Source organism: Rhipicephalus microplus, chromosome 5, assembly GCF_043290135.1.
Source record: "Rhipicephalus microplus isolate Deutch F79 chromosome 5, USDA_Rmic, whole genome shotgun sequence".
Taxonomy (NCBI): Eukaryota; Metazoa; Arthropoda; class Arachnida; order Ixodida; family Ixodidae; genus Rhipicephalus; species Rhipicephalus microplus.
The window spans coordinates 61,312,148-61,338,772 of NC_134704.1; the positions used below are offsets into that span (position 1 = coordinate 61,312,148).

Below are 26,625 nucleotides of genomic sequence, written 5' to 3' on the forward strand. Positions count from 1 at the left end.
TAATTTCTTGGAGATACGGCTCCAACAACCGAATGTTTTTTTCTGATTCTCGGATCGTTGCGAAGGCCAACTTTTCCTGACAGTTTCTCGCGATGTGCCCTTCCTTTTTACAGTTGTAGCAGATTAGCGGCTTCCGTTTGTTTTCCGATTCAAATGGCTGTGTGGTAGAAACCTCACTCGATTTCTCCGCTTCTGCTTGCCCTTCCCCTACACTGTCCTTAGTAAGAGACGGGTCCTTTTTGAAATTACGGTGCGGAACGGGTTTCCGTTGATCAGGTTTCCTTGAAAAGCCCTCTTTTCTCTCCTCTTTTTCAACGCGCACTGCCCTGCTGTGCAACGTTCGGCGAGTATAATACTCCTCAGCTAACTCTGCTGCCTTGTTTAGCTGTACTTCACTAAGTCTGTCCTGCAGCCAAAGTCTGACATTATCCTCGATGCAGCGGTAGAATTGCTCCAATGCAACGCATTCCACCACTTTATCGCGATCATCATAAACACCTTCGCCCTTGAGCCATTCAATTAAATCGGCTTTAAGACGAAACGCGAAGTCAACGTGTGACTCATTCCCCTTTTCAGCATACCGGAACCTTTGCCTGAAAGCCTCAGGTGACAACTTATAACGTCTCAAGAGCACTTCCTTAACCTCGTCATAGCTCTCAAACGCTTCCCTAGACAAGCAAGTTATCGCGTCGGACACTTCGCCGGGAAGAAGAGCTAACAGGTTCTGCGCCCAAAGAGACCGCTCCAAAGCGTTTCGCTCACAGACGTGTTCAAACTTGACGAGATACTTCGCTATGTCCTCGCCTACTACGAACGGTGGCAGTTGGTCCCGAATTCTAAAACCGCTGACCTGAACTGTTGGAGAAGCTACGCTAGGCGCCTGCGAACACTGTAGGATTGCCAATTCTAGTCGTTTCAACTCGAGACGCTCCTGTCTCTCGGCCTCCTCGCGACGTTCGCGCCTTTCAGCTTCTTCACGTTCGCGAGCTTCGCGCCTTTCAGCTTCTTCGCGAGCTTCGCGCCTTTCAGCCTCCTCACGTTCGCGAGCTTCTCGCCTTTCTTCACGTTCGCGAGCTTCGCGCCTTTCTTCACGTTCGCGAGCTTCGCGCCTTTCAGCCTCCTCACGTTCGCGAGCTTCTACTTCTCGCCTTTCAGCCTCCTCACGGCGTGCTTTGATATCCACCCAGGCCTCATCGACTTCCTCAGCCGACACTCCCTCATCCTTCATGATCTCAAGGATCGCTTGCTTTCGTTTCGCACGGCCCAAAGTAATGCCGAGTTCCTCACAAATTTCGATGAGTTCCTTCACTTTAAGGTTCTCCATCGTTCACACTAGCCTCTTGCTGTTTGCCCCTGTTAAGAATCTACTTGCCGTACCCACTATAAGCCTACTAGCAAGACGCGCAAGCAATTTTTCACCCTCCCGTGTTTACCACCTCCGCATTAACTTTGGTTTCAAAGCACTTCAACTTGGCTTGAAACGATCAAAGCTCACTTCAATGCTTCACACAGCCCTTTCTCTAAACTACTACAACCTGAGCTAGAGTAGTCTGGTGAACTGAGGGGAAAACATCAGGCACTCACCGCATCGATGTCGCTGACGCCGGCCGATCCCGCAGCTGCCAACCACTGTTGAGAAACGGCGGACCGATCCCGCCGAAGCCACCACTGTTGCGAAAGACGGCGACGCCAACACGGCCCCGGAGGCGCCACTGCTTTCGACTCCGCCGGGAAGGTCACCAGCCGTTTGGTAGCGTATGTTTCTCAGCTCGCGACTGCTTCTGCGCAGAGCTGAGGAGACGAGCGGACGAGACGACGGTGAGTTAAACAAGGTTTATGTACAGCATATATACAGAGGCGTTACAATTTCGGCACTGGGGCCGGCAGAGACTCGAAGAGCCGAGCTCCTCTCTCTAACACATAGGTCAGCCTTTCGCCTTAAACCGCTGACTCACACACATGTCGGTACTCCGACACGGGGACTCCTCTCCTAGGATCTCCGATCGCGACGCGCCGCAGGGCTTCTTTTATTTACACCGGGCCCAACTAAAATGTCCAATCAGAAGCGCCGCTGGTCTTCCGAGCAGGCTCCTCCAATGGGGTTCGCCGCGCGATGCGTCAGGCCACCAGACATGAGGACGCCGGCTCGCTGTCACGTGCGCAACTGACTCATTGCACGTGGGCCACAGATGCGCCGCGCGTGTTCACGCCGTGGAGTTGTTCGCGCCCGGCGGAGTGCGGGCTGGCCTTGACCCAGATTGCCTGTTTCAGAGGCACGGACGTTTGACGAGGACTCGCTGGCATAACAACGGCAAGATCGCCTCGCATGTTTTGTGTCCGGAATCAACATACATCGAAATCATGTTGACGAAAGTCCTATTAGTTCGTTCCGTCAAACCATTAGCCTGCGGGTGATACGGGGTATAGTGTGACGAAAATGGGACGAAGCAAGACGATGGAGGTCTTCAACTACATCGGCAACAAATTGCCGCCCGCGATCACTGATGATAACACGGGTGGATCCATGGCGTAATATAACGTGTGACAGCATGAACTGTGAAACTTGAGTGGCCGTTGCCGCAGCAATCGCCGCAGTTTCGGCGTAGCATGTGAGGTGGTCAACGCCCACAATAACCCATCGGTTGCCGTTCGTTGATCGCGGAAAAGGGCTGAGCAAGTCCACACCTACGACGTCAAATGGTGAATCCGGGGGTGCTACGGGATGAAGTTGTCCGGCTGGCGGAGTTGTAGGACGCTTGCGGCGTTGACATTGCTCACAGCTCGCAACGCATACAGTCACACTTTTACGCATCTTCGGCCAGAAGAAGCGTTCTTGCGTGCGATAAAATGTCCTAGAAAACCCATATGGCCAGATGTTGGGTAGTCATGCATTGCTCGAAGTACGTGTTGTCGCAGAATTGTAGGCACACTGACTAGAAGTAGGCGAGGGCCAACGCCGGAATAATTCTTTTTGTAAAGAACGCCATCAATTACGACGAAACCACGTTGACCATTCGTTTCGGAAATAAAGAAACAAGCGAGACTGTTGTCGCTGCGTTGCTCTGCTCGCAGTGACAACGAAAAATTTGTTAGGTCAGGAAACAGAGCATCCATTACTGCCAAATATTTATCAAAGTTGTCAGCGTTACATTCGGTTGTCAGAAGGGGAAGCCATGAAAGGCAATCGGCGTCGGCATGACGACGGCCGCTCTTGTAACAGACTTCAAAGTCGTGTTCTTGCAATCGTAACGCCCAACGAGCAAGATGACCACATGGGTCCCGTAGTCCAGTGAGCCAACATAAAGAATGGTGGTCTGTGATGATCAAGAATAGGTGCCCATAGATATAAGGGCGAAACTTGTGCACGGCGAATATGACCGCGAGACTTTCCTGTTCTGTGACAGTATAGTTTCGCTCTGGTTTACTTGAACAGCGACTGGCGTAGGCAACGACGTGTTCAGCAGCTCCATGGCGTTGGACCAAGACGGTGCCAATACGTACACCACTGCCGTCGGTACGAACTTCTGTGGCAGCAGATGGGTCATAGTGGCGAAGTACGGGCCCTGACGTGAGAACAAACTTGAGTTGCGAAAAAGACGACTCGCATTCCGCTGACCACCGAAAAGGTGCATTCTTGTTGAGTAAGGACGTGAAAGGGTAAGCGAGGTCGGCGAATTTGGGCACAGAGCGACGGAAGTACGAGCATAGGCCCAAAAATATTCGCAACTCTCGTACCGACTGAGGTTGTTCGAAGCTGCTGACTGCAGCGACTTTCTGGGAGTAGGGTCGAACGCGATGCCTGTCCACCAGGCGACCGAGAACGAAAGTCTCACGGCTGGCGAAGTGAGACTTCAAAGAGTTCTGAGTGAGCTTAGCTCTCTCAACGCAGGTGAGAACAATGTCTAGACAATGGTTGTGCTCATCGAATGTACGGGAAAAAATTATAAGGTCATCCACGTAGCAAAGACAACCTTCCCACTTATATAGTCCACGTAATATAGATGCCATGAAGCGCTCAAACGTGGCTGGAGCGTTGCATAGGCCAAAAGGCACTACATTTATTTCAAATAGACCATCTGAGGTTATAAAGGCCGTTTTCTCTTTGTCATTCGGGTGCATGGGGCAGTGCCAATAACCAGATCTCACATCTACCGAGAAGAAGTGAGATGCTGAATGTAAACAATCGATGACGTCATCAATCCTGGGAAGGGGGTACACATGCTTTTTAGTAACAGAGTTGAGCTGTCTGTAGTCCACACAGAATCACTATGTACCATCCTTCTTTCGGACAAGAATCACAGGGGCCGCCCAAGGGCTACACGACTCTTGTATGATCCTTTTCTTTAACATCTTTTCTACTTGTTGAGCAATGACCTTGCGCTCCACAGATTAGACACGGTATGTTTTCTGCTGAATAGGGTGAGCGAATCCTGTGTCAATCCCGTGGCGAGTACGCCACTCGGGTACACTTATTTGCTCTTCATTCTGCGCAAGGTCAAATATAGTAGCGCGCTTCGCAGGGACTTTGACCAAAGCTTGACGTTATTCTGACGATAGCGACTTGTTTACCATACTCAGAAAGTTGGCTTCTGTATAGTGCGTTGCACGAATAGGATCTACGCTCTCGTCGCTTAAAGATGCTATAAAACTGTTCGCATTTTGCTCGAAGAGGGTGAGTCGCAATCCGTTGGGTAGCATGACAGGTTCATTTGAATAGTTCGATACCCATAAGGCCGATCGCCTATCAATGATCGACAGAACTCAATGTGGAACAAGCACATTCTTTTGGTGCATTAGGGAGAAATGGGCTCCACAAGAACATCAAACGTGCCAGCGTCCGAGGCACAGGCGTCTACGCGTACGTTCTTCATCGAGTTGGGCCGCAAGACAACATCCTCAATGACGGTGACAGATCCTGGACAGCGCCTGGGATCGTCAGTAAATGCCGATAGCATAATCTCGCCAGCACCGCAATCTACAGTAGCACCGCACTCGCGTAGAAAATCGATCCCCAAGATGATGTCATGGGTGGAGCTGGTCAGGACAGCGAATTCTGCCTCGAACACCTTGTCACCCTAAGTGACACTAACAACACACACACACCAGTCGGGCACAACGTCTCCCCACTCACTGCTGTTAAGGGTCGGAAGGAAGGTCGCAGGAGGAAATTGCTGATGGCATCACACCGCTGCCACCAGTTGTAGCGAATGGGGGTCTACCCGGTCTCTTTTGGTAGCGTGGTGTTACCGGGTGGAGGAAATGAACGCTGACAAGAAGAGGATACGAAAAACAAACAGGTTTATGGCACTATTTACACATATTTATAGCAAAGAAAGGTACGGGGTTTCACAAGCCACGAGCGTGGTGGTTGAACCGTTACATGGTTCAGAGCGCCGTCCAGCACTCTGCGACGTCGTTTTAAGCCCTGTCGGGCTTCTCTTCTCCGAGTGGAACACCAATCACACACACACACAACAGGTAAGGGGGACGAACGTGCACGGCCCACATGCACGTCCAATATTGAGTCGTGATCACTGCACTGCAAGGTGGCGCCAGCAGGGCTCTTCCTCGTCATGTGTGTGCCGCTAGTCGAGAGGTCCCAAGATCCTGACAGCATACATCAAAGGGTCCGCCGGTCTGTTCGCTCAATTAGCGGGGTGATTTGCGGCGGCCGCCATGGTCTCTTCCAAGGAAGATGCTGTCTTTGTTGTCCTCTCTGGAACGATTTACGGCATCTTGGCGACACGACATCTCATCCTCCGGTTAGCAGGGACTATGCCTGACGAGCATAGGCAGCTGGCCGGTCGGCTACTTGACTGAGGATTAAAAGAGCGCCGCTCCCCTGTCAGCTCTAGCGCCGGTCACAACAGCTTCCCCCTCGCTAGATGAGTCGCCAAGGTCACCAGGCACCGCTGCTGCCCGAAAGGACGACGAAAAGGTCCGCATTTGAAAGTCAGGAGCTTGCCTTTGCATGCCGCATGGTCTGGGTAATTGCCGAAATCTTACAGCGTCTGGCACACTGGGCACCGAAGGAGTTGAGAGCCTCCCCAGTAGACCGGCTTACGCACAATGGCGTCTGCCCAGACGAATCGCCGGGCCAAACGTAGCACTGCACGAAATGATGCACAACAGTCTCAGTGAAATATTACTTTATGTCCTAGCCGCAATTTGAAGCTAAGACTCATCACTGAAACAGCTGATCCAGTATCTATCAAAGTCATCGTAGGAAGTCCATCATTAAGCACGGGGACCTAATTTTGCGTCATAAAAATAGGTGGAGCATAGGTGGATGTAGTGAAAAATGTTCGGGGACCTCACCTCCATTGGTGGCACTACCTAGTTTCCCGGAGGCGGGGAGGTGACGCGTCGACCAGGAGATGGGGAACGGAAACGGTGTGTAACGGGGGGCGTCAAGCTTCGCACGGAGGAAGGCGAGTCATTGCGTAAATTCCCGTGAAAATTCCGTCCCACATGTGTATCACTGTAGGTGGTTTGCTGGAAGCCGTCCCCAATGTATACGCGTCCCGCATCGAGCGCATACCACCGCGCCAGCGGTTTTGTCGTTAAGCTAATGATCCCTCGTAATAACACTGCTGGGGGCGACGCCTCTGACCATAGAATCGAGACACATTTCCACGGAAACCACAGTTATAGCACACAGGGGCCTCACGCACGTCGCCAAACCTTCCACGAGGTGCCATGTACCCATGATTGTCCCCCGAAGACACCATCGTAGGTGGTTGGCGGGAAGCATTCTGGAAACCACGGCGATGATGTAGGTTGTCGGTTGGGGGCTCTGGTGCTTTTGATTGGGGCACATCATACAGCGTGGCATCAATGGCAACACACATTGCGTCGTATGGCGGGGAGGCGTTGGTAGCATCTGTCCTCGGCGGGTTGAGAACATCACGTCTTCCAAGTTCTTCGCGTACGATTTTCCGGATCATTGAGGCAAGATCACAGGATGATGCTGGAGAAACGCCGACACTTGCAACGGTGGTGACGTTGGCATGTCTACCAAATTCGGGAGTGATGCGCTTAGCCTTCAGAGTCTCAAACGTGTGGCAGTGTTGGATTACTTCCGCTACAGACGCCAAGGTGTCCTTGCCGATGAGAATATTGTAGACATCCTCAGCAACCCCTTTGAGGAGATGCCCAACCTTGCCATCTTCTTTCATGCGTGGGTCTACAGACTTGCACAATTTCAGAACCTTTTCAATATAATTTCACGGAATGTAATTTCACGCACATATAATTTGTGCGTCTCTCATAATCATATGGTGGTTTTGGGACGTTAAACCCCACAAATCAATCATAATTTGTGCATGTTTCACCAGGGACTTGAGCACGCTGCATCAAAGTTGGCTCAGCGCGCTTCTTCTTCATCGATGGGTCCCCGAAGCAGCTCGCTATTTCTTTCTCAAACGCTTCTCAGGTCGTTATTGTTTCTTCGTGGTTTTCAAACCACACCAATGCCGTCCCTTGAAGAAACAATCCGACGTTGGACAACCGCGAGGCCGCATCCCAACAATTGCATTTACTCACACAGTTGATGTGTTTCAGCCATTCGTCGACATCTTCTCCGACCCTCCCAGAGAAGCTTCGTGGTACCATGTGTCGGGGCCACGTAGCGCCAGACGAAGAGTGCAAGGCGTCGCCGTCAGCAACCGGATCCATAGAGAGCGGTGGTAGGCCAGCCAGTCGGCGGCTTCGGCGTAGTTCTTGAGGTAGCGCTTCCGTGATCGTTCGCCTGGGATCGCTCCGCTGTACCCCGCAACTTCCACCAATCTTGTTACGGTAAGACGCCTTTATTTGTTGTTGTTGTTGTTGTTCTCCTATTGTTACAAGATTGGTGGAATTTACAAGAGGTTATGAATGTGAGAGACAGGGATGATGATGATGATGATGACGATGATGATGATAATGATGATCCTTGTTACCCTGGCGCACAACCACAAAGGGGGATCGGCCAAGAACCGGGTGGCAGGATCTTAAGTAAAAGGCTTATGGTTTTTCAAACACAAAGTAATTTTGGACTGACAAAATTTATATAGTAAGAAAAGCCGAAAATCGAAAAAGCAGTATATCTGAGCAGGGATCGATGCAGGCTATCAGATGCAATTCGAAACAGAGGTAATGGTGGGTCTAAAACAAATTATATATATATATATATATATATATATATATATATATATATATATATATATATATATATATATATATATATATATATATATATATATATATATATATATATATATATATATATATACAAAATGTGTATACCTAAGGGCTCGTTTTTTCGCGTTTTTTACACAATATTAATGAGATCTAACAGACAACAATGCCAAGGAAAGTATAGGGGGAGATATTAGACTAAATTGTAATGTAAATATAAAGAAAAGCAGGTGAAAAGATAACTTTCCGTGATCTCCTGCCCACGGCAAGTTATCTTTTCAGCCACTTTTCTTCATAATTACATTACAATTTGGTCTAATATCTTCCCCTATACTTTCCTTGGCACTATTGTCTGTTAGATCTCATATATATACATGTGTGTGTGTGTGTGTGTGTGTGTGTGTGTGTGTGTGTGTGTGTGTGTGTGTGCGTGTGTGTGTGTGTGTGTGTGTGTATGTGTGTGTGTGTGTTTGTGTGTGTGTGTGTGTGTGTAACTCGTCACAGTTTTCATACTATAGCGTTCTGCTTAAAATTAACCGCAATGCTCCTTTGCAATGTTGATCCACGAATATTTGTTTCAATGGCAACGTGGACTTATAAGAGTGTTCTAGCCGTTTCCTTAATACTCAAAAACTATTCTTTTAGTATTCTCTTCTTAATCCATTTGGTGTGATAACGCAATATTCGCACTTTCCCTATTATTCACAGTTATGTGTTGATCGAAATGCACCGCGTACTTTTCAGTAAGGTCACTATAACCTTCCGCCTCTACGTCGCAATTGCATCAACATGCGGGCAGCCCCCCTCCGGAGCTGGAATAATCATTTGCCCCATATCAATATGCTAATATCTGTCGGGAACTGCACGGCAAAGCCGCGCATTCATACCATTACGACGAGATAAGGGTCTGCAATTGTTCAAGCTTCTTTCTCTTCTTCTTTTGTTATCTCGGCAGCCCGACAAACACCACTGAACTCCCCAATTCATCTCGCAGCAACGTCTATCATAAAAAAAAATTCCGCCATATCCACGAAGTGAATGATGATGAGTGGGCGAAGCTCCGGAGGTAAACCTGGTAAACCATGAATCCTCTGTACATTTTGCCCACTCGATTTTATTACATTGCTCCCCCTAGCGTACGTCGCCGCACTAAATCGAACGATTGCCTTCAACCAATGACACGCGCCATATGTGACATCATTCCTATTTTATAAGATCTCGCGTCTTTCATCAACTACAAGTACCGCTTTCTAGTTTATAACATCTTGCATCTTTTCATCATCAGCTACAAGTTCCACCATCTAGTAAACACTACAAGAACTAAACGAGAGGTGGCTACATTCAGGAGACGGTACCGCCATCTAGTGAACACTGCAAGAACTAAACTAGAGGTGGCTACATACAGGCTACAGGAGACGCACAGCCCACGCCCTAAAGAGCTTCGCCCCTAAAAGGACGCAGGCGCAGAAAGCACGTGCAAAGAAACCACAAAAAACAAGAAAACTGCACAGTCGTTCGAACCATCACGACTTTAATGAACATTCGCTGGCGTCCACCATCAACTTTGCTGCTCGCTTGCGGCGAACACAACTCGCTAATGGCCTTCGCCGCTGAATACGTAGGAGCGTTTTCTTTCGACGAGAATGGAGAGCAGTGACTTACAATGCTTCTTCCACAATGTCTTTGTCTCGTGCTATCTCTACGGTCCTCCCGCTGGATGTCGGCAGTGTGTATCGTGCTTCGGAAGCGGGAGCTGCACAAAAGACCTCGAACGACTCTATAACGAGAGTTTGCCTTAGCTAACGTGCGTTATATAACTTTTTTTGGACTAACGTTAACCAATTGGACTATTTTATTAATTACATTTTTCATATGATAAAAGTAATTACTACAGACTGTATATCTTACTTTGACAGAAAAGTATCGATGACCGAACGACTTGGATGACTCATAACCGTACATAGCGCGATCTCTTTCCTCTTTATGTTTTACGCAACCAAGAGCACCCGGAAACCGCGCTGCTCAGCTCTGCCTTCGACGACCAACAGACTAAGGGCTCAGACTGTTGGTCCGAGCACTTGGACTTACATTCCCAAACCGCCACAGCTCGACTGCTCGGTGCCGACGCCTAGGCCCAAATCCCCGAGGAAGTTTCCGGACCTTTCAATAATGATGTTTCTCCATCTGTGGCAGGGTTCTTAATTAGGGGAGGGAGAGGAGGGAGGGCAAGTGCAGCTGTAGCAACCTATCCCTTCCAATTCCTTGGCGTCCTATACATGTGCAAGATTGACAAACTCCGATTCCCGAACAAATGAAGGGACCGTTGAAGTAAGCAGTTAGCAGTACATTGATACTCTTTCGCAGGAAAGGCGATGATTATTATTCTATATAGGAAAACTTCACGAAGGGGCCTCGATCGGTGGTATGTCGGAATTCGTACTTTACAAAAGACGATAACGACCCGTCCACTATCATCCACGTTGTTCTTATGAAAGCAATTCCCAGTAAGTCTCGGGCAGCCAGTTTACTACTATTATTATTATTATTATTATTATTATTATTATTATTATTATTATTATTATTATTATTATTATTATTATTATTAACCTTCTTGGGATCACTACTTTCAATACGTGCCTTTTCAACATGTTTGACTTGTTTTCCAAAACATCTATTTACCTATTTATTTTTGTTGATTTATTTTCTTACTTATTATATATTTAAAGCAACGCAGCTGCAACAGCATTCAAAGAAGAAAACATAAAGGCACCAGGTAGCATCCGAAACACAATACATGCGGATATGGGTGGCGTGAGCCGTTTACAATCGCACCACAAACATATCACACTGTATCACACTTGCTCACTGCATACAGCCACAACTTACACTATCTGTCGTTATTGAGAGGATCAGGGCCTGGTCGCGCAGGGCGCCGACCTCTTGGCTTGCCGCTTAACAGAGGAAACAAACAGCGTCAAGCACCCTCGTGGATAACTCCCGGGCATATAAGTGCTGAGAAAGACAACGCCTGCATCCACGTCAGCTTTCTATACAGCGCGCAAAAACCAAAATACGATTGCTTTTTCGCAAATGGTCCGCGTATGTCTTCGTGTGGTGCAGGCGCCTTTCTTGAAGGGACGCTAAACTGCAGTATTAGGTTGAACTGTGTAAGCATGCTGTTTGGAAAAAAAAAAGAGTTCAAGTGGGAATAATAATCATTGAAACAACAGACTTTCGATGCCTCGCATCTCATTAGGTGCCAGTTGATCTATAGTACTCGTTAATGTGTGTAACTTGTGGGTGCGTAGAAATAAGCAGACAGTGTTGCGTTGTTCTATTTTTTTCTAAGCGCAGCTCTTAGCAAAGTCGGACTGGAAAGCAGCGCGAGAGTTTATTATAAACTTGTTCTTCCCTTGTGCAGTCATGTAACAGGTTTTGGATCTCAGGGAGCAGAGTTCTCTCCTTAGAGACAGAGAAAAAAATGAAGCGTTTTAGTTGATTGATTGATTGATTGATTGATTGATTGATTGATTGATATGTGGGGTTTAACGTCCCAAAACCACCATATTATTATGAGAGACGCCATAGTGGAGGGCTCCGGAAATTTCGGTCACATGGGGTTCTTAAACGTGCGCCCAAATCTAAGTACACGGGCCCACATTTCCGCCTCCACCGGAAATGCAGCCGCCGCAGCCGGGATTCAATCCCGCGACCTGCGGGTCAGCAGCCGAGTACCTTAGCCACTAGAGCACCACGGCAGGGCAGAGTTTGTATTACGACAGCATTTGTCAGTGTATTGCGTGAATATCAATAGCCTGTTATAAGACTTACGTACTGAATATGTATAAATATATTTATTAGGTGCACAAAACACACCTTCTACACTTGCTGAAATTCCAAGAAAAGTAGCATTTGCGTCTGCAAATCTCCAAAGTTGGATGGCTCATTTGTAAGCCACGACACTGTCCACATTTCTTCTAGCGCACCTCTGTTGGCAATGGAACGCAGACGATAACTGCATTTCCTTTTCGGTTGCTTTATCGATAGAACCAAGTTCGCCGTCAACAACGCAGGTCAGTGGGCTTGGGCTGAGGATTACACTTGCAGGAGCGTCATGCCGCGTGAGTTGTGTGGGTGAAAAGCTGGTGGAGATCAATAACTTCGAAAAAATTATAAAGTTGAAAATAACACTTTTTAGTAACTTCTGCTATTTTTATCTAATAAGTGGAGCTTTTAAATGAAGTGCCGTGCGTATTTTTAGTCCGAGCATCCAGTCAAGTTTTTTGACGCTGCATACAGAGCTTTTCTTTTAATTTCTCGAGTTTTTCTCAGACTATCTTCTGTACCTTCAGCGCCTAAGTTATTTTCAATTAGTAGCATGTCAAACAGGCCACCAGCACATATTTTGTTTGTGCCCTTTGAAATTGCCATTTCCACAAAAAAAAACAAAAAATCAAATGTGTCAACTCTATTCAATGTTGCTCGCGCGAGAAGTCCTCTATGAATTTCTATACATATAAAAGACATTATTTTCAGATTTACGTCACTTCGTTAGCTCACCGCAAATATGAATTTATTAAGTACATTTTGAAAACGTCTTTTGAAAAAAAAATGTCTTTAACGTCTTCTAGAGACCAGTCGAGGGGAAACCTATTGCCAACAGAAATAAACGAGCAGGACGAGTTTCGCACTTCGACAGACATGCGGATTTTTTTTTTTCAGCCATATTCGTGCAGGTCGGATCAACGCTCGTCGATTTGACATGAAATGACCCTGCGCTGGAGTGGCGTCACCATTCCCGTCGATGGCGTAATCGAGCAAATGAATATGTGCCACAAAATTATGGCAAGTCCCATTACCGTGTGCAGCAGGTGCAAGTATGAAATCAAAATTAACAGGTGAAAATGAGAGTGAGGGAGAGTGTGGAGAGAAATAAAGGGAAGAAAGCGATAAACATATTCGAAGAGACCAAAAAGAGTACCAGAGAAAGAGAGACAAAGAAGCAGAAACTGTGAGCGTGATAGAAACGACGGCCAAACACAGAAAGATGAACAAATGGACATGGAGAGATACAGACACGCAGAAGAGAATGAAAAGTCAAAGAGCGAGATAAAAATAACAAGATATATTAGGGGGAAAGAAAGCAAAGTAGTAGAGAAAGAAGGAGAGAGAAAAATAAAAAAGGAAGGAACAAAACAAGGACGAAAGGGCACATGCAAGGGTATAGAATTATGTATTGCGAATCATTCTAAGATATTTGAGAAATCTTATTGTTTCTTTATTTTTATTATTTTTACTCTACGTGCCAAAATTACCATGTGCTATTAGAAACAAAGTAATCACCTTTTCTTTTAAGCCTGCGGAGTCCTAAATTGTTCACTTGCATTAACCGCCGGCTTCTTCGCCAATTAATTGATTGATTGATATGTGGGGTTTAACGTATGAAAACCACCATATGATTTTGAGAGACGCCGTAGTGGAGGGCTCCGGAAATTTCCACCACCTGGGGTTCTTTAACGTGCACCTAAATCTGAGCACGTGGGCCTACACCATTTCCACCTCCATCAGAAATGCAGCCGCCGCAGCCGGGATCCGAACCCGCGACCTGCGGGTCAGTAGCCGAGTACCTTAGCCACTAGACCACCGCGGCGGGGCAATATGTACGGGATGTTACATTGCTATCTGCTTATAGCGCAAATTTCAAACAATTGACGTTGCTGAAATATCTAACTGCGCTCGTGATTCCTATTATGGAGTGTCGCATTCGCCGACAAACTTTTATTTTATTTTCTTTGCTCTTCGTTTTTAAATGTGAAGCATTTCTTAGCGAACTTTGGCGACATTGAGCGTATCTATCTATCTATCTATCTATCTATCTATCTATCTATCTATCTATCTATCTATCTATCTATCTATCTATCTATCTATCTATCTATCTATCTATCTATCTATCTATCTATCTATCTATCTATCTATCTATCTATCTATCTGAGCCGCCTACGACATTTAGCTCTCCTGGCCGTTTCGATAATGGTATCAATACCAAACTTGGTATGGCATAACATGACTGTATGAAAAACATATTTGAGTAGTCACAACATGAAACCATGACATACATGTCATGAATGTCATGATTTACATTTCACGGTCCTGCAGCTCTTGCGGTGGTTTCGTTCACATGGCATGTTGCAAAACTGGTATGGTATGACATGATTTCATGCCGAACACGAGCGACCAACCCTAACATGAAAATGATGACATGCGTGTCACGTAACGACACGACTAAATGCCACACTCAAGATGCGCTCGCGGCAATTTCGCTAGCGTCACATACACCAAACTTGGTATTGCGGTATGCGAATGGATGACGAAGGTACGTGACTGGTGCAAACACGATAGTCATGAGATGGGTGTCATGTAACAACATGACCACCCACCACGCTCTAGATGTGCTCGCGGCCGTTTCGCTAGTTTCACATGTACCCAACTCGGTATTACGGGACGCGAATGGACGGCATAGGTAAATGGCACATCCAAACATGATAATCGTGACATGCGTGTAATGCGACAACATGACTACATGCTACACTCATGATGCGCTCGCAGCCGTTTCGCTAGCTTCACATATGCCAAATTTGGTATTACGTGACGTCAATGTATTATGAAGGTATGTGACTGGTGCAAACCCGATAAGCATGACATGCGTGTCATGTGAGAGCATGACTACCTGCCACAGTCAAGGCGCCAATACGTTTCGAATTGACGTGGTGCGCGTGCTCGCTGGCGTTCATTTTGTCGCGTCATGCCGGCATTTCCACGCCAGGCACCGGTCCTGCTATATACTCGCAGGCGCGTGCCGCGCTGCGTTGTTTTGACGCATGCGCGTTTCAGCGCGTCCAGCGTCCCTCCATCACGATAGAGGGAGACGCAGTGTTGTCTGGGTAACGCACTGGCGCGAGCATATCGCATTTCGCGCCGGTCGGGCCGCGCCGCTCGCGCCGGGCGTCAGACTACAGAGTGCTTGCGTTTTGCTAACGTAGCGTCGCTGTTCCCAGAGTGCACGTGCGTCAACGCTACATCGGAGTATATTGGGCCCTTCATAATGTGCTCCCGGCTGTTTTGCTAACTCCACATATAGCAAGTTTGGTGTTACGTGACGTCAATGAATGACTAAAGTATATGACTGGTACAAACATGATAATGGTGAGCGTGTCATTTAAGAAAATGACAATCTACCACGCTCCTAGCATGCTCGTGGCCATTCGTTTCGCTATCTCCATATATACTAAATTTGGTATCATGTGACGTGAATAGATGACGGGAGTAAACGACACATCCAAACATGATAATTATGGCACGTAAGTCATGTATGGCATAATTTACGTCCACCTCGTAAAATGCGCTGACTTTAGAGTGAAATATTAGCCTCCATCATTCGTGCTTCACATATAATTGATTCCCACTGCACGTGGGATCCGCCAATTTTTTTTCTAACATATCTTTTCTAATATCAGGTGACGTGATAGAGTTAAAGAGCTCACCTCAGGGAATTTATGGCGTTGGCATAGACGTTGGTGTCTTTGGCTGTAAACGAAAAATCACCGTTAACCACGGCCATAAAATATAGAAAAATATGTGAATGAAAATTAATGGAAACCACTTCAAATGAATATCAAACATACGCTTTCTGCCTGGCAAGCAGGTGTTCTACTGCCGAGCTTGAAACGGCATTGATAAAAAAATTCTAAATAATAATAATAATAATAATTTGCTAACTGCTACGTCCCAAAATCATAATATTAGGAGACAGCAAGTAGTGGAGGGCTCCAGAAGTTTCTACGATCTGCTGCTCTGAAAAGAAAAATAATAAGTTGGTCACGTCAAGAATCTTACCTTTTCGGAAAAAGGCCAGCTGAATTTTCAATTTATAAGGCAAAACGCTGTTATGAAATTTCGACAAGCCTTAAGTGTTTCCAGTTATTTTGACGCATACGCTTTTTCTCTATCAACTTCCGTTACACACGCTGATACTGATCGAGACATTGCCGTTTAATTCATTCGGTTACGTGAATCTTTCCAACTAAGCGAAAAATCCAAAACTTTAGATTATCAAATATTTTCCTTGCGTACTCCAAACCCATCCTTAATTAAACCAGCCAATGAAACCACATGTATTTCTCGTTTAAAAAAACTAGTAAAACAACTTCTCATGTATCCCACAAATGTACAAGTTTTCAATAATCATAAAATGCTGATGTTTTGTTTACCATTTGGTTTGTATTGTATGTGCTTCATATGCAAAGATATTTACTTTCTCTATTACAGTTTGTAAAAAAGTTTTCCCTATACGCATATCAAAGTGTTTCTTTTATTTTGATTTGCGTACTCTGTAATGAAGACTAAATTATTTCTTTTCTCTGACATTTTTTTCACTGCTTTTGTTTCTAACTTTTGTTCCTAGTGGTAAAAGTTCCGTCAGGAGACATATGAGTCTAGTTTTGCCTTACATCGTGGACATATTTCTCTTGTATATATGTCTGAGATAAACTAATTGAATTAAATTGAAATAAAAAAGTACAAAGTGAGGTCAGCATCCCCGATTTCAGTAAACTAAACAGGCTGAGCACTCCCCTGGTCACCTATGCTTGTAAACCAAGGCGTTCCAGCTTTCCAAGCGTTTTAATATTTAGGGTCGTTCACTGTTGCATTAGTTTGTAAATCGTTTACTGGACGTAATGATGTTTGCTAAGACCCTTGACGTCGGCTGCACAACGAGATTGCTTGAAAACCCACGTATGGAGGGAATCCACTCAAGTACTGTTCATGGTGGGGATTAATTATTCTAGGAGTTGCCCCGGCCGGCTATCACGTAGAGAAACAGCGCTTCTTGCGGTGTTTCTTAATACCACAGTCAACCCACGCACTTCTGGACAACGAGGTTAGTTTAAAACCCACGCATGAAGAGAATACACTTAAGTACTGTCCATGGTGGGGATGAAATATTCAAGGAGTGCCCCCGAGTAGCTACTAAGTAAAAAACAGCGCTGCTTGCAGTGTTTCTCAATACCATAGTCAATCTACGGGGTGTTTAAAGGTGGCAGCGAATGAAAGCAGCGTTTTAGGTTTACACTGAATGGCATCGAACGTTATCCAACTATCCCATTTCCTGAGTTACACCTCCTAGACGCACATTTATGCATTGAGCACTTGAATTTAGCGTCTACGCTAACGCTTCTTATTGTTAGTCAAATGTTTCTCTCAAGTAATAATGCCACGAAATCTCATGACATTAAACTTGGTAGATATACGTGTTGTAATAGCGAAAAGTTAGCGTTGTGCATTGTTTTAGCACGACTAGTATAATACCAACGCGTGGGGTGAAATAGAGGGCTGCTGCCCAGGTGTGCGAAGACCAGCCTTGCTTCTAAGGACTGCCTAAGTGCAACTTATAAACGTGAATAATTTAGAATATACGCGTTACATTTACCGGAGCCTTATTTTGCCCGACGTACGCCTCGATGGTACAGCGGCTGTGATGCTTGACTGTGACAGTCTCCGATTCAATCCTGGCCGCAGTGGTCGAATTTTGACGAAATGAAAATGCTAGACGCCCGAGTACCATGTGATGCCAGTGCACATTAAAGAATACCATATTGTCGAAAACAGCATACCTCATATATTGACACACCGAAGCCTTGATATTACAATCAGTATAGTTATTTTCTCCGATGGCAGTTGTTCTGGTGCACTTTCGTCCGGACGTAGAGACTGGACGTATACAGTCTCGTCCTCAGAAGCAAACGTGAAACGTTTGCGTCAATATAGCAGTATCACGTCTATATATATATATATATATATATATATATATATATATATATATATATATATATATATATATATATATATATATATATATATATATATATATATATATATATATATATATATATATATATATATATATGAGATCTAACAGACAGTAATGCCAAGGAATGTACAGGGGAAGTTATTTCTAAGTTAGTTCTAATAACTTCCCCTGTGCATTCCTTGGCATTACTATCTGTTAGATCTCACTAATATTGTCTCAAAACACGGAAAAACGAGCCCTTAGGTATGCACTTCTTTCCCATATATATATATATATATATATATATATATATATATATATATATATATATATATATATATATATATATATATATATATATATATATATATATATATATATATATATATATATATATATATATATATATATATATATATATATATATATATATATATATATATATATATATATATATATATATATATATATATCACATCTTGGTATCTTTTTTTAGTCCAACGTGTTCTATTTTGACATGAGTACATATACCTACTGTGAAAGAGACCACTCGCCTCCATTCGACTGACGTCATTGAGAAGGCTCAGAAAAGCAATGCATCAGCTTGAAACTGGATCTGCGCTAAGGCTATTCTAGTCACCGAACAAAAATGTACTCGTGACAAATCGCGCGTCTGTACATACGATCCATATCTTACGCGCATAGCTGCGAGTTCAGGCTGTTGATCATAAAGCAACTGAGGGAGCCGCAGAGCAGGACACAAAGACCATCCTGCTTTACGCACGCGTGGGCATGGGACCCCAACGAAGAATGACGTTTTCCCCCAAGCATCTGCCTCGGAGCACAGAGATCTCTGCCGATTCAAAGTCGTCTTCGAGACAATCATTTGTCATGTGGCCAGAAGATACACAACTTCGACGTCTTGCACTTGGCTAGGCAGAAAGCCCCGCTGGATATTCGGGAGGGAGGAGCATTCGAAACGAAAAAAATGCTGAATCCAGGTCAATCCAGTTCATACGGCCGCGACGCTGAAGTCACTGCACTCGTTCGTTCAATAACGTAACATCGATGATCTTTTGTACAGCGAGAGCTGTTATGAGATCACAGCTCGTGTCACGCGCGGCGCTGCACTTGTCCGCCGCCGCCCATTACCACTTCGCACAAAATAAGAGGAAAAAAACTAGCACCAAAAACACAGTGGAGCTCGAATCCGGGTCCGCTGTGTGCCAGCCCAGTTTTTTTTACCACTGAGCCACGCTGGGGCTTCAGAGTTGTCCGCAAACTTGCCTTAAGCAGGCTTGATGTCGGGAAAGGAATCGCGTTAATGCGCTTATGAAAAGTTTTAAAAACAGCGAAAAAAAACAACTAGTCATCGCGTAGTGCGAATAGCGTAACGAATGGGTCGTTCAATGCTCCAACCCATTACAAAGGCCTGTTCTTTTTCCCCTATTAACTGTGGCGCACCCACTTCAGTCACAATTCCTCATCGTCTTCAGCCACTGCATGAGCCATTGGCACAAAATTTCTTAAAAGTGTTTAGCGCATATCACACTTATCAGAAGAATAACGAAAATAGCATAGCGAATGCTGGCTTACTACCAAAAAATGTATTAATAATACCTTAGTGGGTATCAAGCATGTGTACTTGCAGTAGTTACCCAACGACTGTCTAGAAAAGGCTATGAAAGGCCGCTCTTCTAGCTTTCGCTTTGACTGTGCGGCGCCTTCCACGCAGCCCTGGCGTGCTTTTCTCCCCCCCCTCCTCTCTCTCGGCGTAGTTTCTCAGTGAACAGTGATCTTTTATCAGAGCAGCTGTCACCTTCAGACACTTCATTATATAAACGTTTTGTATCGTTGACACGGAGAAGTATTATCCAGCAGTTAACGTCTCTGATTCATTTAGCCTACTAATTTCGTTTCAGGGGCGAAGCTCCTTACGCCGGTGGTCGGATGTCCCGTGTCGTCGTATCTAGTTGCATTGTATTGCATGTCAATTAAAACGGTGCCACAACATATCCACGGAGTGAATGATGATGAGTGGGGCGAAGCGTCCATCAGTCCATTTGTGCTTCCGTGTGTCCATCCGTCCATCTGTTCGTCCGCTTTGCCCCACTCGTCATCATTCACCTCGTGAATATGCTGTGTTTTTTTTTCTTGTTTTTGTTCACACCTTCTCTGAAGAAACTAGATCATTCTGATTCAGCTCCAATCAGCACATATAAAAGCAGGGAATGTTAGGCCTTTCGTTTCCTCCGAAAGATAACAGCTTCAGTGCACTGCAAGTGCTTACGGGGCAACAGCGATAAGATTCCAATAATTTAATATCTAGTGTTTTGCGTACCAAGACCACAGTATCATTACTGACGCATGCCAAAGTGGAAGGGCTCCGGATGTTTCAACCATCTGGTATTCTTTAACATGCACTGACATCGCACAGCAGGTGGGTATCTACCATTGGTGAGTATCTGGCCTCCGTGGGTATTTGGGTATCTGGCCTCCGTGGGTATGTTGGCATCTGGCCTCCGTCGAAATGCAACCGCCGCTGCCGTGATTGAGCCCGGTACATTGTATCAGTTACGCGACCTATAGGATTCAAAAGAGTTCGTGACAGCCTCCCTTCGTGAAACATTTCAATTTGTTGCTATAACATTAATTGCTGCGGCAACCAATGTGTGGCCCATATATACCCATGCGGTGAAACTATTCCTGCGTGAGGAAAATAGTGTCAACCGAAAGGTGATGAGAAGTACGTCGAAAACACTATCAGCGTGATGGCGAGGGGGCTGAGGTAGTGACGTCTGACGGTAAACAGGAAGTAACAACGAGTGTTTAAGGTGAAAAGAGATGCCCGTGATTTCATTCTACCAAAAAAAGAAGACGTCGCAAAATAAAATGTCGGTTAAGTATACGTGTTGCAGTGGAGCGCTTATTCATATGACAACCTGTAATTCTCTCGCTGTGGTATAACTCTCGCGAATGAGGTAGCCCATTTATTTACTGCGTCAGGCTTTGACCTCGCTTGCGCCCGACGTTACGTGATCTGTAACCACTTTAAAGCATGGGAAAGTAGCGTGCTTCCACGAAACTGCCAGCGCCTTTCTGTTTTCTTCTTTCTGGCTTTCTTTGGAGACGTTTAGGTTGATACCCTCTAGAATATTTCACATCTATTAGCATTTCAATGCTAGCTCTAAATCAACTACAAATTCTCTCTTTAGAAAGCTTCACCTCTGAGGTAGTCACGGCAACAAGGGTGCTCGTGGTAAGTGTGCGCAGTAAAAGAAGACTTTAGCGCAGAAATCGGTAAAGTATACCAGAAATTCATGTAGTACTATGTTTTCCGGAAAACATATATAACGTTTTTCGCCATACCTTATTTCGTTATCAATCTCCGCGGCTTTGAAAAGCATGCATTGAATCGCTGTCGTGGTAAAAAGCACTATTAATGAAGAATAAATTGACTGCAGCTTGCCATTTCAGAACCTGTAAGCTTACCAAAAAAGATATAAACGCGGTATACGCGAAGATCCCAACTCTGAGTCAATAAAGTCATTCGAGTAAACCGACACCCCACGCGTAACTCCGGAGACTGAAAGTTCACATAGCACACAAAGCGTATACTACACTTAGGACATGAACCATGGCCTTTCGACGACTTCGTTAGCGGCACCACGTCATTTGTCTGTCGGCTTCGCCGTATAACTATACCACCATATCGAAACTACACGTCGTCATACAATAGTACACTATCTGTGCCAGTTCCTTCTTTGGCCCTTTCTGGCGTCGTTCACGTCGAAATAAATGGATTAGAAACGAAAAGCACGTGTTTTTTTCCGCTCCAGTTCATTTCTTTGGGCGTAGAAGAAAGAATTGACCGGCATAATGGCGCAAGACGACAGTTGTCCCTTGGCTGTGAAAAGCTACAGGAAGGCAGAAGAATGGCCTGAGCGATGTGTAGGCCTAATCCGTTGCCAACGCATAGCTGGTGCCGCAAATCGTATGACTGAAAACGGGTATACAGGAAACAGCCGATCGAGTGCCCCGAAAGCTGCTCACGGAGCGTACAGATAGATAATCGTTATCCCTTGCGGAGCGGGAACTGCTCCACGGCCTTTGTGTAACACTTGCAAATGTGGAAAGAGCCGTGATGAATACCAGAAATAAGAAAACTTTCTACGCTGGTTGTTGGGACTGTTTTTCAGAAGTGTTTTTGGTCCTTACATTGCACGTGCACAGTGCTTCTGATTACACTATCTCGTTTCACATTCCTCTAAAGCTTCACCTTGTCACGGAGCCGCCGCGTGTGAAACTACGAATGTTCGAGTGTTAAAGCCGGTGTAAAATGAAAATCTCTTGGACATGTCGTGTTCCTATAGAGCAAGTGTTTTCATAATTGATCTTGCCTTCTTCAAGGCTGAAACTTGAAGAATGGGCAGGATACCATCTGCCCCCAAATTTCTAGTTTTCTTGGAAAGCCTTTATAACGATACATGCACACATTGTAGCCTCGACATTTACCACGCGCACTAAGTCGGACAGACGATTTTGTGTGATATCAAGAGAAGCTCTGAGCACGTATACGCAGCCAGCCGTTTCCATTGGCTGGCTGCCTGATGAATGAATGAATGAATGAATGAATGAATGAATGAATGAATGAGTGAGTGAGTGAGTGAGTGAGTGAGTGAGTGAGTGAGTGAGTGGGCACTCCCGCTGGTCAACTAAAACTGAAGCAAGCAACAGCTAGCCCTCCTACAAAGGCTGAAAAGCGATGCCTGTGAGCCGGAGACCTCGCGTACGTACAACAAGAGCATACAAGATGACGGGAAAGGCAACGGCGAGGAGATCCCGAAGCGATATTGTAGGCTTACGCAATTGTAGGCTTACGAAGCGATATTGTAGGCTTACGAAAAGGTTGGGACGCCGAATATATCGTTTCAGTCGAGAGACGTGGGCGATCTCGGTGTGGTGGCGACGACGATCAGAAGCCGCGTTGACAGGAGCAACGCGATAGTTGACTTCAGATGTTCGTTCCAGGACGGTGTATGGACCGAGATACCGGTGAAGGAATTTTTCGCAGAGCCCAGGTACACGAACAGGTGTCCACAAAAGGACTTCGTCGCCTGGGCGGAACACAACAACTCGACGCTTCGCATCAATGTCGATTTTTCTCTTGTCCTGAATGGTAGCAGTGTTGGCGCGGGCGATTTCACGGCAGCGGGCGACGCGAGCGGCGAACTCTTCCGGGAGAGATGAAGATGGATTGGAAGATGTGGACAAAAAGGTGGTGTCCAGAACAAAAGTCGGTACACGGCCATACACGAGAAAAAAAGGGCTGAAATTCGTTGTACGCTGTATGGCAGTGTTATATGCGAACGTGACAAAAGGAAGTATTGTGTCCCAGTTTTTGTGATCTGGTTGCACGTACATAGAGATCATGTCGGACAAAGTTCGGTGAAAACGCTCAGTCAGACCATTAGTTTCTGGGTGATACGCTGATGTGGTCTTGTGGATGGTGTTAGAGGCCTTTAAGACTTCAGCAAGGACATGTGAAAGAAATGTCTTGCCACGGTCACTAAGTAGCACACGCGGTGCGCCATGTCGTAAAATAATGGCGCGAAGGAAAAAATCGGCTACTTCAGAGGTAGCACCAGATGAAAGAGCTGCCGTCTCCGCGTAGCGAGTAAGGTGGTCTACGGCAGTAACAATCGAGCGGTGACCGGCTGGCGTAAGCGGAAGAGGTCCGTATAAGTCTATGCCCACAAATTCAAAGGGAGTGGACGGGCACGGCAGTGGTTGCAGTGGCCCCGCGGGAAGAGACGTGGTACGTTTTCGATGCTGGCATGACGCGCAGGAAGCGACGTACTTGGCGACAAAAGTGGAGAGGCCAGGCCAAAAGCAGCGAGTCCTGAGGCGGTCGTAGGTCTTGTGGAACCCTAAGTGGCCAGCTGTCGCATCGTCATGAAACGCTTGTAGAACTTCCAGACGAAGTGAGCGAGGAATGACGGGAACCCATTGGTTACCGAGAGGATGGTAAATTTGTCGACATAATGTTCCCTCTTGAAGCTTGAAACGGGCAAGTTGTCGTCTTAGGCGGCTGTTTGGAGCACGCGATAAGCCAGTGAGCCGATCGATGATTGTGCGGCAGTAGGTATCGGCATGTTGGAGCGAGGCGAGATCTGTGGACGAAAGAAGGTCCGCCGAGGCAACTAACTGTTTCGAAGGAGCAGCCGTCTGTTTGGTCACTTTGGCAGGCGGTGACGAACAGATGGAAGGTGACACTTCGGCGCTTTGGGAGAGCGGGCAACGGGACAAAGCGTCGGCATCTTGGTGCTCTGGGCCCGACCTATATGTGACGCTGTAGTCATACTCTTGCAATCGTAGTACCTGACGGCCAAGGCGTCCTGACAAATTTTTGAGAGACGATAACCAACACAGAGCATGATGGTCAGTCACTATTGTGAAATGCCGGCCGTATAAGTAAGGACGAAACTTTTGTATGAACCACACGATGGCGAGACATTCTTGCTCAGTGATGCTGTAGTTTCGCTCAGCACGTGACAGAGTACGGCTCGCGTAGGCCACGACTTGTTCTTCGGAAGCTTGGTTCCGCTGAAGAAGGACAGCACCGATGCCAAGTCCACTTGCGTCAGTGTGTAGCACAGTAGGTGCTGCTGGGTCGAAATGGCGAAGCACTGGCCGTGATGTGAGGCATCGCTTGAGGGTGTGAAAAGTGGCTTCGCAGTCATCCGACCAGACAAAGGGTGCACTCGTGGTCAGAAGTTTGTGCAGAGGAGCCGCAATAGTAGCGAAATCACGTACAAAGCGGCGGAAATACGACGCTAAGCCAAGGAAGCTGCGGAGGTCTTTCTGTGTGGTTGGTGTAGGAAAGTGCAGCACCGCGGCAACCTTGTCGGGATCGGGCTCAACGCCATGTTTACTGACGACATGACCTAATACCTTGATGCTGTGACTGGCAAACCGACACTTCTTAGTGTTGAGCTGGAGACCGGCCTTAGCTAAACACGTGAGGACTTCGTCTAGCCATTCCAGGTGCTGTGAGAAGCTCGATGAAAAAATGACAATGTCGTCCAGGTAGCAAAGGCAGGTCTTCCATTTTAATCCCCGCAGTACCGTGTCTATCATCCGTTCGAATGTGGCTGGGGCATTGCACAGGCCGAAAGGCATTACATTGAATTCAAAGAGCCCATCTGGCGTAGCAAACGCAGTCTTCTCTTTATCAGACTCATGCATTGGAATCTGCCAATAACCGGAGCGCAAGTCGAGACTTGAAAAGTACTCGGCACCTTGTAAAGTATCAAGAGCGTCGTCAATGCGAGGCATTGGGTAGACGTCCTTACGAGTGATTTTGTTGAGTGATCTGTAATCAATGCAAAACCGTACCGAGCCATCCTTTTTTTTCACTAGTACGACAGGAGAAGACCATGCGCTTGTCGAAGGCCTGATGACGTTGCGCGCGAGCATGTCGTTGACTTGTTCTTCTATAAGCTTGCGCTCAGAAGCCGACACACGGTAAGGGCGGCGGCGAATCACACGGGATCCGTCGGTGTCGATACGATGGGCGGTCACTGTTGTTTGACCCAGACCTTCGGAACAAACGTCAAAGCAAGTTTTGTGCTTCATTAATAACGCTAGCAAGGCATCCGTTTGCGTTTGGTTGAGATGTTCACACAAAGTGGCCTTGAGAGCAGGAAATGCATCTTCCGCTGGCATACACTTTGAGAATGACGAAGCAGATGAACCAGTGACGACACAAAGCGGTGCTTCTTCGGTAATGCTGGCAACAGTGGTCCCCTCAGGCAAAAGAAGTGGTTCTGGCGTCGTGTTGCAGGCCGTGATGCTTGCATAACCACGGGAAAACCGCACTAAACAAGATGCGATGGTGATCCCTCGAAAAATGCAGCGTTGGCAAGGAGCAACCAGAGCGTCACCATCTAGAATGTCACGTGACTTGATCGTAAGGACACGTTCTCGTCCGGGAGGCAGGAGGATATCCGCAGCTGTCATAAGGTTGGGCGACAAAAGGTCGGCAGCCGAAGAAAGCTCAGTGTCCGTAATACGAATGAGGGGCTGACCACACGAAATTACAGCAGACGCCGCTGACAAGAAGTCCCAGCCTAAGATTATCTGATGAGCGCACGAAGACAGCACAGCCAATTGTATGTGATGACGGATTCCATTGATGAGAATACGAGCAGTGCACAACCCGGTCGGGCGAATTGGACTGTCATTAGCACCGCATAACATGGGACCGGCATAAGGAGTTTGCACTTTATGCAGGCGAAAACAGAATTCACGATCAATTACCGAAATTGCGGCTCCAGTGTCTATAAGGGCGTCAACAAAAACACCTTCCACAGAAACAGGCAGTAAATTAGCTGGACGAGACGGAGGAGTTGTAGCGTTCCGACGACAAGCAGTTTCCCCTCCAAAAACTGCACCTTCTAGTTTTCCGAGTCTCGAGAGATTGGAGCGGGACGCAAGGGTGATGACGTACGCCGAAACGGTGACGGAGAACGGCGGTGAGATGAACGAGACGGATGAGGCCCAGCATGAGACCGTGGAGGGGAGGGCGACTGACGGTA

General features: G+C 46.4%; 1 protein-coding gene across 2 annotated transcripts in view; it reads right to left on the minus strand.

Moving 5' to 3' along the window:
* The window catches only part of LOC119173837 (uncharacterized), a 148,111-nt gene that overhangs the window by 56,742 nt on the left and 64,744 nt on the right, over positions 1-26,625 (minus strand). For both annotated transcript variants that reach the window (XM_075894331.1, XM_075894330.1), the window contains one exon: positions 15,720-15,762. The gene's annotated coding sequence lies outside the window, so the exon portion shown is untranslated. The remainder of the gene's footprint in view (positions 1-15,719; positions 15,763-26,625) is intronic.